Raw genomic sequence first — 15521 nt, forward strand, 5'->3', positions numbered from 1 at the left:
CCACAAAAAATAGGGCATTTCTCTAAACAATCTGTGATATGTAACGTTATTCTAGCATTTATCTTGTGAAAAAACAGTAAATACAATAATAAAAAGATGAATAAAATATGTTAAACCAAATTTTATGCAGAACATTCAACTAAATATTAAATTTGATTAGTTGCAGTCTTCACGATTAGCTAATCGCATTCTGTAATAATGTAACTGTAATCATTTGTGTACAGTGCTAAATAGCAAATGTTAGTAGCTAAGACCTAAAACTAAGATGGTAAAGCTGGTAGACATTTAACCTGCTAAACAACAGCATGTTTTGTCATTGTGTGCATGTTAGCATGCTGGCGTCAGAGCACCGCTGTGCCTCCAAGAGCTACTAGTGTGGCTGAAAGCTACGCTATATAGGCTACTAATTCTAAGCAGTTTTTAAGTATGTAGTGTGTTGCCTAAAATGTAACCGTGAAACAGTCAGTATTAATACTAAAAAAAAACAAGCCTGCTGTTGATGGACACTATTATCCCACAATGCAATGCACAAAGGAAAGGAGGAGCCGCTCACAGGTGGAAACTAATCGTTGACGGTGATGAAACAAGTTCCAGGAAGACCTGAGAAGACTAAAAAAATGTTTAATGTTGGTTTAACAGACAGGACAGGAGCATTCTAAAGGCACAGTTTGACTGCCTTTGCACGGTGCACAAAATGCAGCATTTCCTGTCCAGGAAAACAGTTGAGTATGTTGATTTCTTATATACTAACTGCAAAAACAATATACTACTATGAAGTATAGTTTAAAGTATGTAGGCCTACTGTATGTAGTATGGAGTTGGGACACGGTCTTTATTATCCATTCATGCATCATTTTTTTTTACTTTGTTAACACTGTTGTAGAGAAGTGTTTATTTAACTTTATGTTTATGTTTTATACTGAGTTTTAATATTTATACTGAGTTTCTAATATTCTGCCAACCTCATTTATATCAATAGGAGGAGACAAACAGCTTCAGCAAAAAGTGAAGATTACCAACTTCATAAAGGTAGGACTGTTGTTTTAGACTGTATTTGTAGGTGTACTTAATATCCTGCAACTGAGTTTATAGACTGTGTAATATAATGTGTTCTTTGAATATTTATTCCTTATACAAAAGCATACAATGGTTGTGTACAGTCTTGTATACATGGATTATGAATGTGCGCGAGGTGGCATGTTTACAGGCCCTGAATCCCTTTGTCTCCTCTGTATTCAGATGCGTGCTATTGTGTTGCAGTGTGTGCCCGTGAATCTCTGAAGACTGAATTTATGCACTCTGTTTTTGCCGGTTGTCAATCACAATTTACATAGGTCGGCCCATGGAGAAACTAATTACAGTTATAATTATTCCTATAGCCTAATTATGCATATGGCATTTGTTAAATGGAGATTTATTTTGAGTAATGAATGTGTAGTCTTGTGGAACATTGCTTTTCCTCTCGGTGTGGAGGAGAGGACTTGTGTCTCCTCTGCTGGGCTCTTCAATCTAATCACCAATCTCAGGCGTGATGAAAGGTATCAAGGTCTGAGAGAGATGATGGGAATCCCTGTAGGGCACAGGCTTTTCTGACTCATTCAGATTGCAAGAATACACCTCTTTGAACAAGGATTCTCATATCCTCTGCAGCCTCTGTTTCAACACTCCTTACCCGTTCCGGTTTCTACTGCTTTTGTTTGGTTTAGTTGTGCCCACTTCTGCAGAGATCTGAGGTTCTTGGTAATCGGGGACGACACCACTCAATGCTGTGCTTTGGTCCGGACCACAGCAAATCAAACACAACCACAGGACGTGTGTGAAGGCACGGAGTTAGATCAACTACAGAGGCGAGGATAATACTTTTTATGCTACCACTATAGGGAGTATTAAAAAACACAATTCCTGCTTCCACAATCCTATAACGTCCATAATCATATGGGACACCTAAAAAAACATGAAATGACAGGTGATAGAGAAAAAACCACAAACAATACTCATGCAAGACACAAATGTATGTACAATCTCTATTAACGCCCTGAGCAACTCATTTGGGGATTAAGCGGTCTAATCTCAAAATGTTCAGTAATTCATTCTCCCCCAAATAACTCAGTGATTGCTTTGCCAGTGGGAGCAGCCAGCAGCCAGCACTGGTGTCTGGATAATCATTTCCCCAGTGGTCCTCCAGCCATTCTTGCAGCTCAGGCACAGTTAAGTAGCAGTTCAGTGCCCACAGCAATCTGAGAGGAGCCACTGTCTTTACTGCCTCCGCTGTCCTGTAGCATGCAGTATGGGATGATGCATGACAATGTTCACCTAAACCATAACTTAGACCAGAGGTCTTCAACATTTTTTAAGCCAAGGACCCCTTAACTGAAAGAGAGACGGAGCAGGGACTGTCTACTACATATATTGTATAAAATGATTTGCATATAAAATCGGGCCTTATGTGTAGGGCGGCCTAAAGTCTTTATATATATATATAGTAGTGCATAGAATACTAAGCTATCATAATAATAATTGTTGGTATGATTTTATAAATCATGTTTTAATGTTAAACGTACATGTAGCACAGTGAATGCTTAGGATGAACTGTGGGTGGCTGCCTTAGTGACTACCTTCTTACAGGCCAGTGAGCCTATCAATCTTTTTTCACAAATAGGCTTTGCTAATAATATGTTGGATTCATGTTAAGACATTTTAAATTTTAAAAAAGAACTTTCAAAAAATTAATTTGGTGGCACCCCTGCAGTTACTCTGAGGACTCCCACCCCAGAACTGGAGTGTGCACACAAGAATTTTGGAAGGGGGTTATTCATATGATCTCAACAATCGTATTAGTAAATATTCCATAAGAACCTTTATTTCATTTATACCCATTGGATCTTTGAGAGCGAAAGAGTATACATTTCTGATTATGTGTATATTGCTACTTACTCCTCTGACCTGGGGAAAAAATGACAAGCCAAATATTGAGAGAAAAGTGCTTATGAAGAAATTGGAAACCATTCATTCTTTATACACCAGGGGAAAAAATGCAGAAAAATGCCCCCTGTAAGTGATATAAATTCAATTATGGCTGACCTTTGAACACATCTCATGTAAGCTGGTGTCTATGTTCTTGGCAGGTGAGTCACAGCGGAAAATATGACACTTCAGAACGGATTATTGATACTGATGCATTAATATGTAATGTAATATGTAGCTGGTAAAACAGAGACAAAATATGTATCTCTAAAATGCAGCTCAGTTGAAGTATAAAGTCACAAAATGGAAATATTCAAGTAAAGTACATGTAGTTCAACACTGTGATACAGTAAAGTAGGCTAAATGTTCTTAGTAACATTCCACCACTAGTCATTTCCAGTGTTTTTTTTTATATTTAATATTTTATCAGTGTCTACCCCCAACCCTTATTTCGTTCACATAGGAGTCACAAAGTGCTATACAGAAGGACAAAAAGAAAAATATGTAATGAAAGAGACAGAACAAAACATGATTATGAAATCCTACTAGGAAATGGAGAGCACAAGGGAGTATGAAGATGCTTGATTTCTTTGTGTGAAGATGTTTCAACAACAACAGTGAAAGCTCGGTTTCCTGGTTACCTGCTACTTTTGAGGTCGTCCTAATTTAAAAAAATGTTGAGAATGTTTTCTTGTTGGGATGCTGCATGTTCCGCTTAAACAACACATGCTGACTTTGGCTAGGAAATGTTTCTTTTTGTTGCAGTTTTTGGGATAATGGAAAATGTGCCTGTTTGACAACTATTCACATTGACCTTCCCACCAGTTACCTCTAAATGAATCTTTTTTGAGTTGGTCTTCGACCTGTTTGCGATAGAAAGGCCTCTGAGTCTAGCCTCGTGAGACCATCTTGATCTGGCGAGCTCCAGTTTTCCACTCGCACATCAGTCTGGCATCTTGAGGCAGAGAAAATTTGGAGCCGTTAGCCAAACGACCGGGTCAATCAGCGTTGGTTTTGAGGAGGGTTAGGTGGTGATAGACCGATGGTTTATCCAATCAGCTAACCAGTATTATCAGCCAGCTGTAGCCCTAATTCTGTTAGCCTCTCGCTAATGCTTTTTTTCTCTTGGATCCTTCTTTTGGAATATGGTCTGGGAACCTGAAATGGTGTCTTTTATTCCTAAATTCTCGTTACACAAACGGCAAATATCCTTTACCGACATGTTGCTTGCATGCTGAGCTAACGAGCTATGCTTTGCCTGCAGCAGCAGGGGCGGGCTTGTGGTTGTATTTTCATACGCTTCGTGGATCTGATTGGTTGATTTGGCCCGTCTATCACCAACATAGGTGATAGACAGATGGTTCATCCAATCAAATAACCAGTATTCCGCCCCTTCCCAAAAGTTCTCCAACGGAAAGTTCCCAGATGGATATGCCGAGCAAATGCGAAGCAATCCATCTGGCGGAATCAGGTTACTCTGAGTCTGCCACCAACAAGTCCTTTTGTTCCAAGACAAATCTACTTCTCTAGCCCACCTTGGCCCCTCCCTCCCTCCTCCAATTAGTCATTTCTATTCAAATGTGTCAAATTCCATAATAGAGTAATTGCTATGAAGAATAGCAACTGTCGTGCTGGAAATGAATGGTCTTTATGTTTGGTGCAATACCATGTCACTGGAATATTTAATCATTAAACTCGAGATGACACACAGCCACTTCATATTCATACTGTGTGATGATTGTTCTATGATTGGAGTTCGTGGAGAAAATGTCTCATTATAAATAAGGATGAAACACTCCAACAGTGTTTACAGATACAGACACAATGCTTTGAATGTTTCCTCATTACCATCTCCCATTATTCCTTTAAGATTTAAAGGAGTAGTTAAACATTTTGGGAAATGTGCTTATTTGCGAGACCTATCTCCACAGCGCAGTGTCAGTGATGGAGTATGGTCTGGCTACACCACCTGTCTATTCTGGGATATGGGAACAAAGGCTCTGGCTTGTGTGTATTTCTTTAAACCAATCACAATCATCCTGGGTGACGCTAAGCCCCGATAGGGGGAAACCTCTAGCCTGGCTGTCCCAAGGTGACAAAACCCACCTACTAGCACCGGATGTCCCTCCCCTCTCACTAAGCTAAGATAACCGCCAGCTGGCTGTAGCTTTACATTAAACAGATCAATATGAGAAAGGTACCAAAAAATGCCTTTTACTCTGTAGCTGCAGTGTTTCTGCAGTCAAACTGAGCCAACGCAGATCTAAAACAGTCTGCCTTACAGGTGTTAAGATTATAGGCGTCATTTACAGGGGGGATGGGGGGGTCACAACCCACCCAATAATCAAAACAGGATAGTGCGGGGCGACCTCTAGCTCGCCCCATGTTGGCTCAGTCATTTGCAGCGGCCCAGGTTTGAGTCTGACCTGCTGCTCTTTGCTACGTGTCATCCCCCATCTCTCTCCCACCTTTCCCGTCTATCCACTGTCACTATCTAATAAAGGGAAAAAATGCCCCAAAAACTAATCTTAAAAAAACAACAAAAAACTGGATAGTGCCCCCAAAGTTACACCCTTGGCTAAGATGAACATTGAGAATAACTATAATAAGTCTATCTAAGAAGACAACAACTTCTCTCCACAGACCCCACCAATCTGACGGCACAAACCCTCCCGAGGCATTCTGCAACAAATTGCATCGTTACTTTGCAAATTTGTTCAAGCAATCAACTCAATCTCACTTGGGGTACCAATCTGACAACAGGAATGATTAGAATCCTGGGCGGCTCGCTGCTTGTCACTTGGGACCCAGATGAGAGCGGAATTACAATGAAGCCTGAAATTGCGTGCTATTGTTACCTCCCTGTGTTCCTGTCCTCTTTCTCCATCCACCCTTTTCCACATGCCCATGTCTGTCTCCTCTATTCTATCCTTCGGAGATGGGGTAACAAGGTGTGACTGTTCGAGACAAAGCCAAAGGGTGATTGTCTAGAATGGGAGACTAGAAATAGCTCCTGTCCCATCTTTTATTACAGCGCAGACCTGCCACCACCCCTGATTTGGGAGATGAAATATGCAAAGTTTATGTGAAAATGCGATGGAGGATTAGAGTTGATGGCCCTTAATGTAGTAGTGGTGGACAGGAAGTGCTTTAAAAGAGGAATGAATACTTCATCGTAGCATATCTTTGCAAGGAATTTCGGCAAGAGAGGCGGCTTAGTTGAGTTCCCTGGGTTTGGACAAAAATACATTAAAATGACCTCAGGAATTATGGTGAAATGCAAAGGGCAGAGGCAGGCGGCTCTCAACTTGCTTTACATTTATCAGTTTCTGCTCACATGTTCCCTTTGAGAGAGGGGTTGGGGGGGTGAAATGACCTGACGGGAGCTGAGGGGAGGAGAAGCAGGCTGTTGATTCTCATTTCACCGTTCCCATCTCCCAGCAGGATTGTCTGAGACATAGATAAATACTGCCAGCACTGCGATTTATAAGCTGTGCAGCAGACACAATTTCACCCATTACCTGACTGACTCCAAAGTCCAACACGCTTGAGTCCCCTGCATACAGAGTGCCGTGATTTCAGCCGCTTTTGCCATTCTTGTGTCCTCCCTTTGCCTTTCCTCTAACTCTCTCTTGTCAACACCACAGGGGAGAAGGGAACTCTCACACCCTGAATACCTTCTTTTTTTTTTTAACTATTGTGATGTGCTTTGTGCAAAAAAGAATTATTATTTGTTTCCAGTCTGGCCAAGTCTTTAATTTGTTGTGAATGTGTGTGTAATCTTAGCTCACATTTTAAGTCAAATTCCATGTCATCTGGAAGTAATCTGACCACATTCTACAGTACAAATAAACACTGTAAAGGGATAGGGATGAGAAGGAAAAGGTCATGCAGACCCTAATTTAGCAGATCCAAAATTATTTTCTTCCTAAGAACAGACAGATAGGGATGTGAACCAGCACACAGATTTAAATTTCAATTCAACAGCATTTGCGCTGAAAACCTTGAACAATTTATGTCCTCACCAGTAACTCTATGTTCTCTTCGTAGTGGAGTTAAAAGACCCAAACTACAAAAAGCACATTCTCTTATCTCTCGTGATAACTCATCCCACAGATAGTTTGGTTTTATCTGGCCAAGTTGTGAGGTATCTGTCTCTGAGATATTTGCTGCCCCCCCAATAAAATGGAGGTGAATAAAATATATAATACATTTTTTATGTATATAATTCGGGCAAACTGGCCCTTTTAATATGGAGATCATGCCCTGTTCCACTTCTGCCATATTTTATTTCTATTTTCAGCTGTGATTCTGAATAGACTCTTTTAAATGCTCATTTTTGTGTTGTCTATTTTTAAAATTACTAAAGAGAAAGGTGTATGACAAGCTGAGACTGTGACAGTAGCCAGTCTGATATATCTTATTCCTCTGTGCCATTGACCTCCATTGTTGTCCTTAAACTATTAAAAAGCCATCAATGAGCACTGTTGCACTGGGTGACATGTTCCTTAATAACAAGGAACATGGCCTCTGTAGTTTATTTTTGAGTCAATCCCACATACAGAATAGAATAGAATACAGTACACCGTCCTGCTGCTATATTTTCACAAGAGCACCGAATGTGTATTCATCCGCAGCTAAAAATAGTCCCCTTTGTGCTTTGTTAACTCCTTTACAGTAACATTTGCAACAACAAAAAAACAGTGGCCAGCAGTTTTAGGAATATACTTATTACTTACTTACTTATATTTATGACCAGTTTTTCAAAGATTTGCATCTTCTTTAGGAGTGCCACAGACTTGGTATGGAAGATGAAAAGTACCGACAAACAGGCTAATAGATTTTTGGTCTTTCAATTAGATTTGTTACAATAAGAAATATATATATATATATATATATATATATATATATATATATATATATATATATATATATAGTGACCCTAGCTTTATCCTCACTGCTTGTGTAGTTGTTTAAATTTAAATGAAAGACAATGGCGTATTAGTGACTTCTGTAAATAAGCATAGGCTCCCATTTCACCAGCTTAGCAGTAACAGTTTCATTATTGTTCAAAATGAAATAGTGGAGCGAAAATAAACATTATCATTCATATAATAACTATTTGGTGAAGTACATTTTAAGTGTACTTTAATAAGGGATTACTGTTACATCATATTAAATATGTAAAAAGGATTTAGAGACAATGTTTGACATTCAATCTCTGGTACCTATAGCAGCAAACAGGCTCTTTTCTGAACTTGAGGCGATTTTATTTCCAGTAGTATTAAATACCACAGGCTTTCCTCCCCATTCTCATTCAAAGTCAAATTACGCTTTCAAGGCCTGCCAGTAATATGGGTTAATTGTTCTGGATGGCTGGATCACTTCCAAGCAGTTCATCCAATTTCCATTTAAATTGAGCTATCGGAGCGGGACATGGGCAATGCTTGGCTCGGCAGCTTTGCAGACAGGCGACACCGGCACACCGCTGGCTGGGGTGCATAGAAACCTGTTTACAGGTCATACTGGACACTCTCAAGTAGCTCGCAACAAATGATATATAGGCGCACACCTTGCTGGTTCTCTCAATAGGGCTTTAAGATGGAGGAGAGAAAAAAACCTTGTATAGTCAAACCAGTCAAGTGTATATACATTGCTTCATTGTCAGTCTCCTGTTGGCTGTGGCTCCTTGTGACCCGACAACAATAGAGGAGAACATGGCGCTCCTAATTTCTTTCTTTACCTTCTGCTCTGGTGATTATTTGCCTTTGGAGCAGGGGTACGTTTTTTAAGGACCCCTTAACTAAGAGAGATGGATCAGGGAATTCCTACAACATATATTGTATAAAATGAAGTTGCTTATTAAACTGGTCCTACAATAACATGGAGGGCGGCCTAAAGCCTTTATACATACTTTATTTATGGTGCATAGAATACTAAGAAATTAAAATAATAATTGTTGACATGATTTTATAAATCATGTTTTAATGTTAAACATTGATTTGAAAGCTATGGATAGCTACCTTCAGATAGTGGTAACGAACCCCCTCAAGGACCCCACTTTGAGAACCACTGCCCTAGGGGTCCCGAACCCCCCGTTAAAGATCTCTGCTTTAGAGTAAGAGCTGCACTCCTCTTCCTCCTCCTCTGTGTAGCTCTTAAAAATGTTGGTACCAAGATGCTATTTTGTTTGTCGTTGCCATTGCAGCGTTCATGTCATAACATTTCTCAAACCCTTGGACAGGTTCACCATCAACAGCACGCCCCACTGATTTTAATTTGAGCTGTTGATTTAAGGCTTCCGTTTTCTTCTCTCTTATAACATGTGGACTCTAATGAGCCCTGATTGGTTCCTCCCACTGCTATTGTCATACACCTCTTTGTTTTTTTTACTCTGCATATAAAATCAAGGGGGTGCATTTTATTTCAACAACATGAATACATCATCTTTCATCACACGAGTCATGCTTATGTTTCCTAACAAAACAAACTTGCTTTAGAATATAAGAGGCAGAATCAAATCACATCAAATACACCACAGGGCTCTTTTGTTGCTTCACTTTTAGTACTTTTAAACTTGAAGTCAACACTCCCCCCTTCCAATTGCTCATTTACAAGAGAGGTATGGTGTCTCAAATCCTTAAATTTAACCCTTTACTTTCAGATGTTTTACCACTGCACTTAATGTCGGTATAAAGAGCTACCCATAACATTTTCTTCAAAGACAAAGAAAAAAGATGAACAGTAGAGGGTGCTAATGCAACATTATATTGGATGCAATCTGCAGTTAAACCATAAAAGAAGTAGTAAGTGGTGTTCCATGCAATAGAGGAGTTATTGGAGCTCTCTTTTTGGAGAGCCACTTCAAACTGAAGTTACCTCCAAAACAAGAAAAGAGGAAGAAGTGGGTCTAAATGCAGTCAATTCTCAACTGTAACAACTGGATGAGGATCTGTGCAGAGGGGGGTGCTGAGAAATAACTGCAAATACCCACTCCCCTTTATACAACAATATCTAGCTTTAGCTGGTGCCTCTCATTAACAAAACTATTGAGTCATGCTAAGCATTCGGTTTTCCACTGTTGCACAATTAATAATTATGTTGACCCTTTTTCTAATTAGCAAATTTGTTATTAATCCAAACAAAGATGGTCAGTGGCTTGTGGCTCATGGTAGCGTGGTCGCCCTTCAACCACAAGATTGGCAGACAGAATGTTTTTTCATCCAGATGTTTGAAGAGTCTTTAAAGGCCCTGACACACCAACCCGATGGCCGACCACCAAGCTTTGTGACTTCAATGTAATGGTAATACATGAGAGGCTCAATCTGTGGCTATGTCTAACGCAGCCTCCACACACCACAGTCAGCCCCTGTGCTCTCTGGATCAGCTTGGATGGCTTGCATCAGTCATACACCCAAAGCCAATCCAGCCCAACTTCTCATAAAATCCACACCATTCTGTATCATCGATTCGTTCCCTTTTAGAAATGGGCCCCATGTCACATGTATTGTTGCTAGATTGAAAAGGTGTTGGCCAACATCTGCTGTAAATCATAAACCTCCATTAACCAGAGAGGAATCCATTCTGCCACCAGGCATCAGCTCCCTCTGTCTCTTTGTTCTGGGTCAAACCATTGTCTTAGTTTTTATTTTTGCAACCTTAGCAGGCCAGACCCTCCATCACTGTCTCCACCATCAGAGACGATTCTCTCTCTCGGGTTTGTGAACAACAATGATGTCGGGTACAACATTAAAACGTTTAACCAAGTGCAGAGGCAGCGTGACCCCACAGGCTCACACGATCAGTCAGGTCAGGATGAGAAAATGGAGGTCACATAACACACAAACACATATTATTCTAAGACACTAAATGACACTATTGGAGGGAGAGGTCAAACACACTTAGGCTCACGTTTGACTTATTTCATCTCTGTATCGTCGCCTTTATTTGAGTTCATTTAGTTCACCCAAACCAAATAAAAACATTTGTTGTCACTTACCCCTTAGTGGTATAGCCTATCTATGTTTAGGTTTTCTTTGCTGAGGTTCTGAGATATCTGTCTCTGAGACATTTTGGTTTTGTGGCTTCTAATATATTTATAAAATCACAACATATCAGACTTTATCAGGAAAAGAATTATGAAGTACTTGATTTCTTTCCATTGTTGTCCCTGGTGTGTACACTCAAGACAGAAATAAGCATTCAACGCCTGACATTAAGATATACAGTACAGGCCAAAAGTTTGGACACACCTTCTCATTCAATGCGTTTTCTTTATTTTCATGACTATTTACATTGTAGATTCTCACTGAAGGCATCAAAACTATGAATGAACACATATGGAATTATGTACTTAACAAAAAAGTGTGAAATAACTGAAAACATGTCTTATATTTTAGATTCCTCAAAGTAGCCACCCTTTGCTCTGATTACTGCTTTGCACACTCTTGGCATTCTCTTGATGAGCTTCAAGAGGTAGTCACCTGAAATGGATTTCCAACAGTCTTGAAGGAGTTCCCAGAGATGCTTAGCACTTGTTGGCCCTTTTGCCTTCACTCTGCAAACCAGCTCACCCCAAACCATCTCGATTGGGTTCAGGTCCGGTGACTGTGGAGGCCAGGTCATCTGGCGCAGCACTCCATCACTCTCCTTCTTGGTCAAATAGCCCTTACACAGCCTGGAGGTGTGTTTGGGGTCATTGTCCTGTTGAAAAATAAATGATGGTCCAACTAAACGCAAACCGGATGGGATGGCATGTCGCTGCAGGATGCTGTGGTAGCCATGCTGGTTCAGTATGCCTTCAATTTTGAATAAATCCCCAACAGTGTCACCAGCAAAGCACCCCCCACCATCCCACCTCCTCCTCCATGCTTCACGGTGGGAACCAGGCATGTAGAATCCATCCGTTCACTTTTTCTGCGTCGCACAAAGACACAGCGGTTGGAACCAAAGATCTCAAATTTGGACTCATCAGACCAAAGCACAGATTTCCACTGGTCTAATGTCCATTCCTTGTTTTTCGTGGCCCAAACAAATCTCTTCTGTTTGTTGCCTCTCCTTAGCAGTGGTTTCCTAGCAGCTACTTGACCATGAAGGCCTGATTCAGTCTCCTCTTAACAGTTGTTCTAGAGATGGGTCTGCTGCTAGAACTCTGTGTGGCCTTCATCTGGTCTCTAATCTGAGCTGCTGTTAACTTGTGATTTCTGAGGCTGGTGACTCAGATGAACTTATCCTCAGCAGCAGAGCTGACTCTTGGTCTTCCTTTCCTGGGGCGGTCCTCATGTGAGCCAGTTTCGTTGTAGCGCTTGATGGTTTTTGCGACTGCACTTGGGGACACATTCAAAGTTTTCGCAATTTTCTGGACTGACTGACCTTCATTTGTTAAAGTAATGATGGCCACTCGTTTCTCTTTACTTAGCTGATTGGTTCTTGCCATAATATGAATTCTAACTGTTGTCCAATAGGGCTGTCGGCTGTGTATCAACCTGACTTCTGCACAACACAACTGATTGTCCCAACCCCATTAATAAGGGAAAAAATTCCACTAATTAACCCTGACAAGGCACACCTGTGAAGTGAAAACCATTTCAGGTGACTACCTCATGAAGCTCATTGAGAGAACACCAAGGGTTTGCAGCGCTATCAAAAAAGCAAAGGGTGGCTACTTTGAAGAATCTAAAATATAAGACATGTTTTCAGTTATTTCACACTTTTTTGTTAAGTACATAATTCCATATGTGTTCATTCATAGTTTTGATGCCTTCAGTGAGAATCTACAATGTAAATAGTCATGAAAATAAAGAAAATGCATTGAATGAGAAGGTGTGTCCAAACTTTTGGCGTGTACTGTATTAGAAACTAAGAACTAAAGACCAAAAAACAAGTTTCCCCCCCCCCAAAAAAATATAAATATCTATCTATCTATCTATCTATCTATCTATCTATATATATATATATATATATATATATATATATATATATATATATATATATATATATATATATATAGATATAGATATAGATATAGATATATAGATATATATAGATATATATAGATATTTATATATTTTTTTAGGAAATACTTTTTAGGAAATACTATCTAACTGGCATTAAACTGAAACAACCTTAAAAGAATAGTTCAACATTTTTGGAAATATGCTTATTTACTTTCCGGCGGTGTGTGTGATTTGCTGCTGATTATTGCCTTATACTGAACATTAGAGTTGTATCAATCATCTCATCTAATTTTCCTGCAAAAAAATGCGTTTCCCAAAATGTTGAACTATTCCTTTTAAATTAAAACCATCTGCATTGCTCGATATTATAAGCAGTAAGTGAGAGAATGTTTTTTTTTTTTTTTTGTGTGATTATGGTGAACTGACCCTTTTAAATAATTGCATTTAGGTTCAGAGAGGAAAGTGGGAATGAGAGAAATAATGAAATGTCTGTTCCATTTGTTGTTGTGGTAAAAATGCTTTTGTTATTGTGTGGAAATACCTAAAAAACATCGGACACAAATACAAAAACAAATGTTTTGTATCTTCTACACACTATAATGAATAATTTGTCCACAATTTAATGCACTACGACTCAGCCTGTGAAAGGCTGATTCTGAACCAGACTCAGGTCTCTCACATTAGTAGTTCCCCTTGCACTGCCCTTGACTTGAACGCAGTGAGCCCGAGGCGCTGGGCTGAGGGCTGGGCTCCCCCAGGCTCCCCTCCCCCAAGGACACTCTGCAGGTTGCCTGCCGTCTGCTAGAAAAAAAAGAAAAAGAAAAAAAAATACATGTCCAGATACTTCTATTGTTCTGTGCTCTGATCTTCACACAGGTTGCTAAAACAAAGCCCTCTTATTAATATTTATAGCCTCTCTGATGGGACGGGATCAATGGAGAGAGGAGAAAGAAGAGAGAGTGTGCTTGAATAATCATCATCCATCTACTTCCAGCCCTCTCTCTCGCTCTGTCTCTCTTCTCTCCATCTCTCTGAAGTAGATGTGATGTTTTAAAGAGGAATTCAGTGTGTGAGCAGGAGACGGAAATTTGATGAGATAGGAGAGAGAAAAATGTCTGTATTCGTGTTTGCACATGTGTGTGTTTATTTTTGCTTCTGTGCCTTGCTACTGCCACCTTTTCATTCATTGTTTTTCTATACATTAATAGCTTAATGAAGTGACACAGCACACTCTGCATCCCCATTTGCCTTCATAAATACAAGTATATCCGTCTGTACTGACATCTGTTTAAAGCCTAGCAGTAGTTTCTGTTGACTTTCCTTTGCCTTTATTTCTTCTCTTTTCCCAGCTGAAGATGTGTGGGAGTCAACTGCAGAGTGGATTTGTAACAGACTCCTGGTGTCTTCATTGGCAGGCCCAGCATGGTGGATCTCCAAGATGAAAAGTCTGACAGCCTGAGACAGTCTGCTCTGCGTCTTCAGTAGGTGGGCACACTGCCCAGTGCTCAGTAAGCGAATTAGGTGGGCAGTATGCCCAACACTGCCCCTCCTGACTGACAGAGGCCCTGCCGAGCGGGCTTTAGCTGCACAAGGAGAAAGTTATTAATCAGATGTGTTTGCTTCTTCTTGCTTTTCCTGCAGAGGAGGAGGAGGAGGAGGAGGAGGAGGAGGAGGAGGGAGACCTGGCTTGGTGATGAATGCCCTCACTTCTACGCGTTTCAAAAGTACAGTTTATCCATGAGGAATGGAGCAGCTTGTACATGGGCTGAGGGGAAATTGCCTTTTCCTTTGACCTGCAGCCACGGGTGAGGAAGTGAACGGAACGCGATATGAGAGTGTCTGCCCTCTGCAGTGATGAATACGGTGTAAATTAGAAGAAGAGGCCTTTCAATCTCGAGCGCTTTGGCTTTTCCCATTCTTGCCGTTTTAAATTGTTTTCTGTCTTTTGCTCCACAGCCCATTCCTGCCTCCCTCGTTTTTTTCTTAATCTCTCTTTCTTTTTTTTTTCTCTTCCATTTTATATCTTCTCCCCCCACCCCCACCTCCACCCCCTCCACGCTGCAGCAGGGTTCTGGGGGTGTGCGGTTTGACAGGTTGAGCTCTGGGAGGTCGAGAGGGCAAGGACAGCATTTGCAGATTGCGGGACAGAAAGCTGAGACAGCACGGCCTTCAGTGGGAACGCAGTGTGCAGCAGGAATCGCCAGGCCATGCAGAGTCACAGAGAACCAAGTCCTTGAGCCGTGAGTAGAGAAGAAATCAACACAAATCCATAGAGTCTGGACGTGGGCTGGCTCGCAGGCCCGGTGCCCTGCATATGTGTGCACTCATTGGCATATGGTGTTTTGCTCAAAATGGATTAGACAGAACCCCTCATGAATTATTGTGAAAGCCCAGGATATTGCAGCGCACCACTGAGAGATAAACAAATTAGTGCTTTTATCATGTCTGCCTTTAATTGATATTCATGAATGCAGTATTTCATATGCAACAAAAGGTTTGGTCCAATGTTAAACATTAAAATTTTGATTATTAATGCTATTATAACAACCCAGTGGATAAATGTTGTGTGTGTTTGGGATTAATTTGAACATACGAAATTCA

The 15521-nt window shown here is 40.5% G+C and overlaps 1 long non-coding RNA gene across 1 annotated transcript; it reads left to right on the forward strand.

Moving 5' to 3' along the window:
* The first annotated feature begins 582 nt into the window (after positions 1-582).
* Positions 583-14435, forward strand: LOC114549869 (uncharacterized). Its single transcript, XR_003691599.1, has 3 exons — positions 583-726; positions 980-1029; positions 14270-14435. It is a non-coding gene; the product is annotated as an uncharacterized LOC114549869 (long non-coding RNA).
* Positions 14436-15521: the final 1086 nt, after the last annotated feature.

This window comes from Perca flavescens, chromosome 3 (assembly GCF_004354835.1).
Source record: "Perca flavescens isolate YP-PL-M2 chromosome 3, PFLA_1.0, whole genome shotgun sequence".
In the NCBI taxonomy this organism is placed as follows: domain Eukaryota; kingdom Metazoa; phylum Chordata; class Actinopteri; order Perciformes; family Percidae; genus Perca; species Perca flavescens.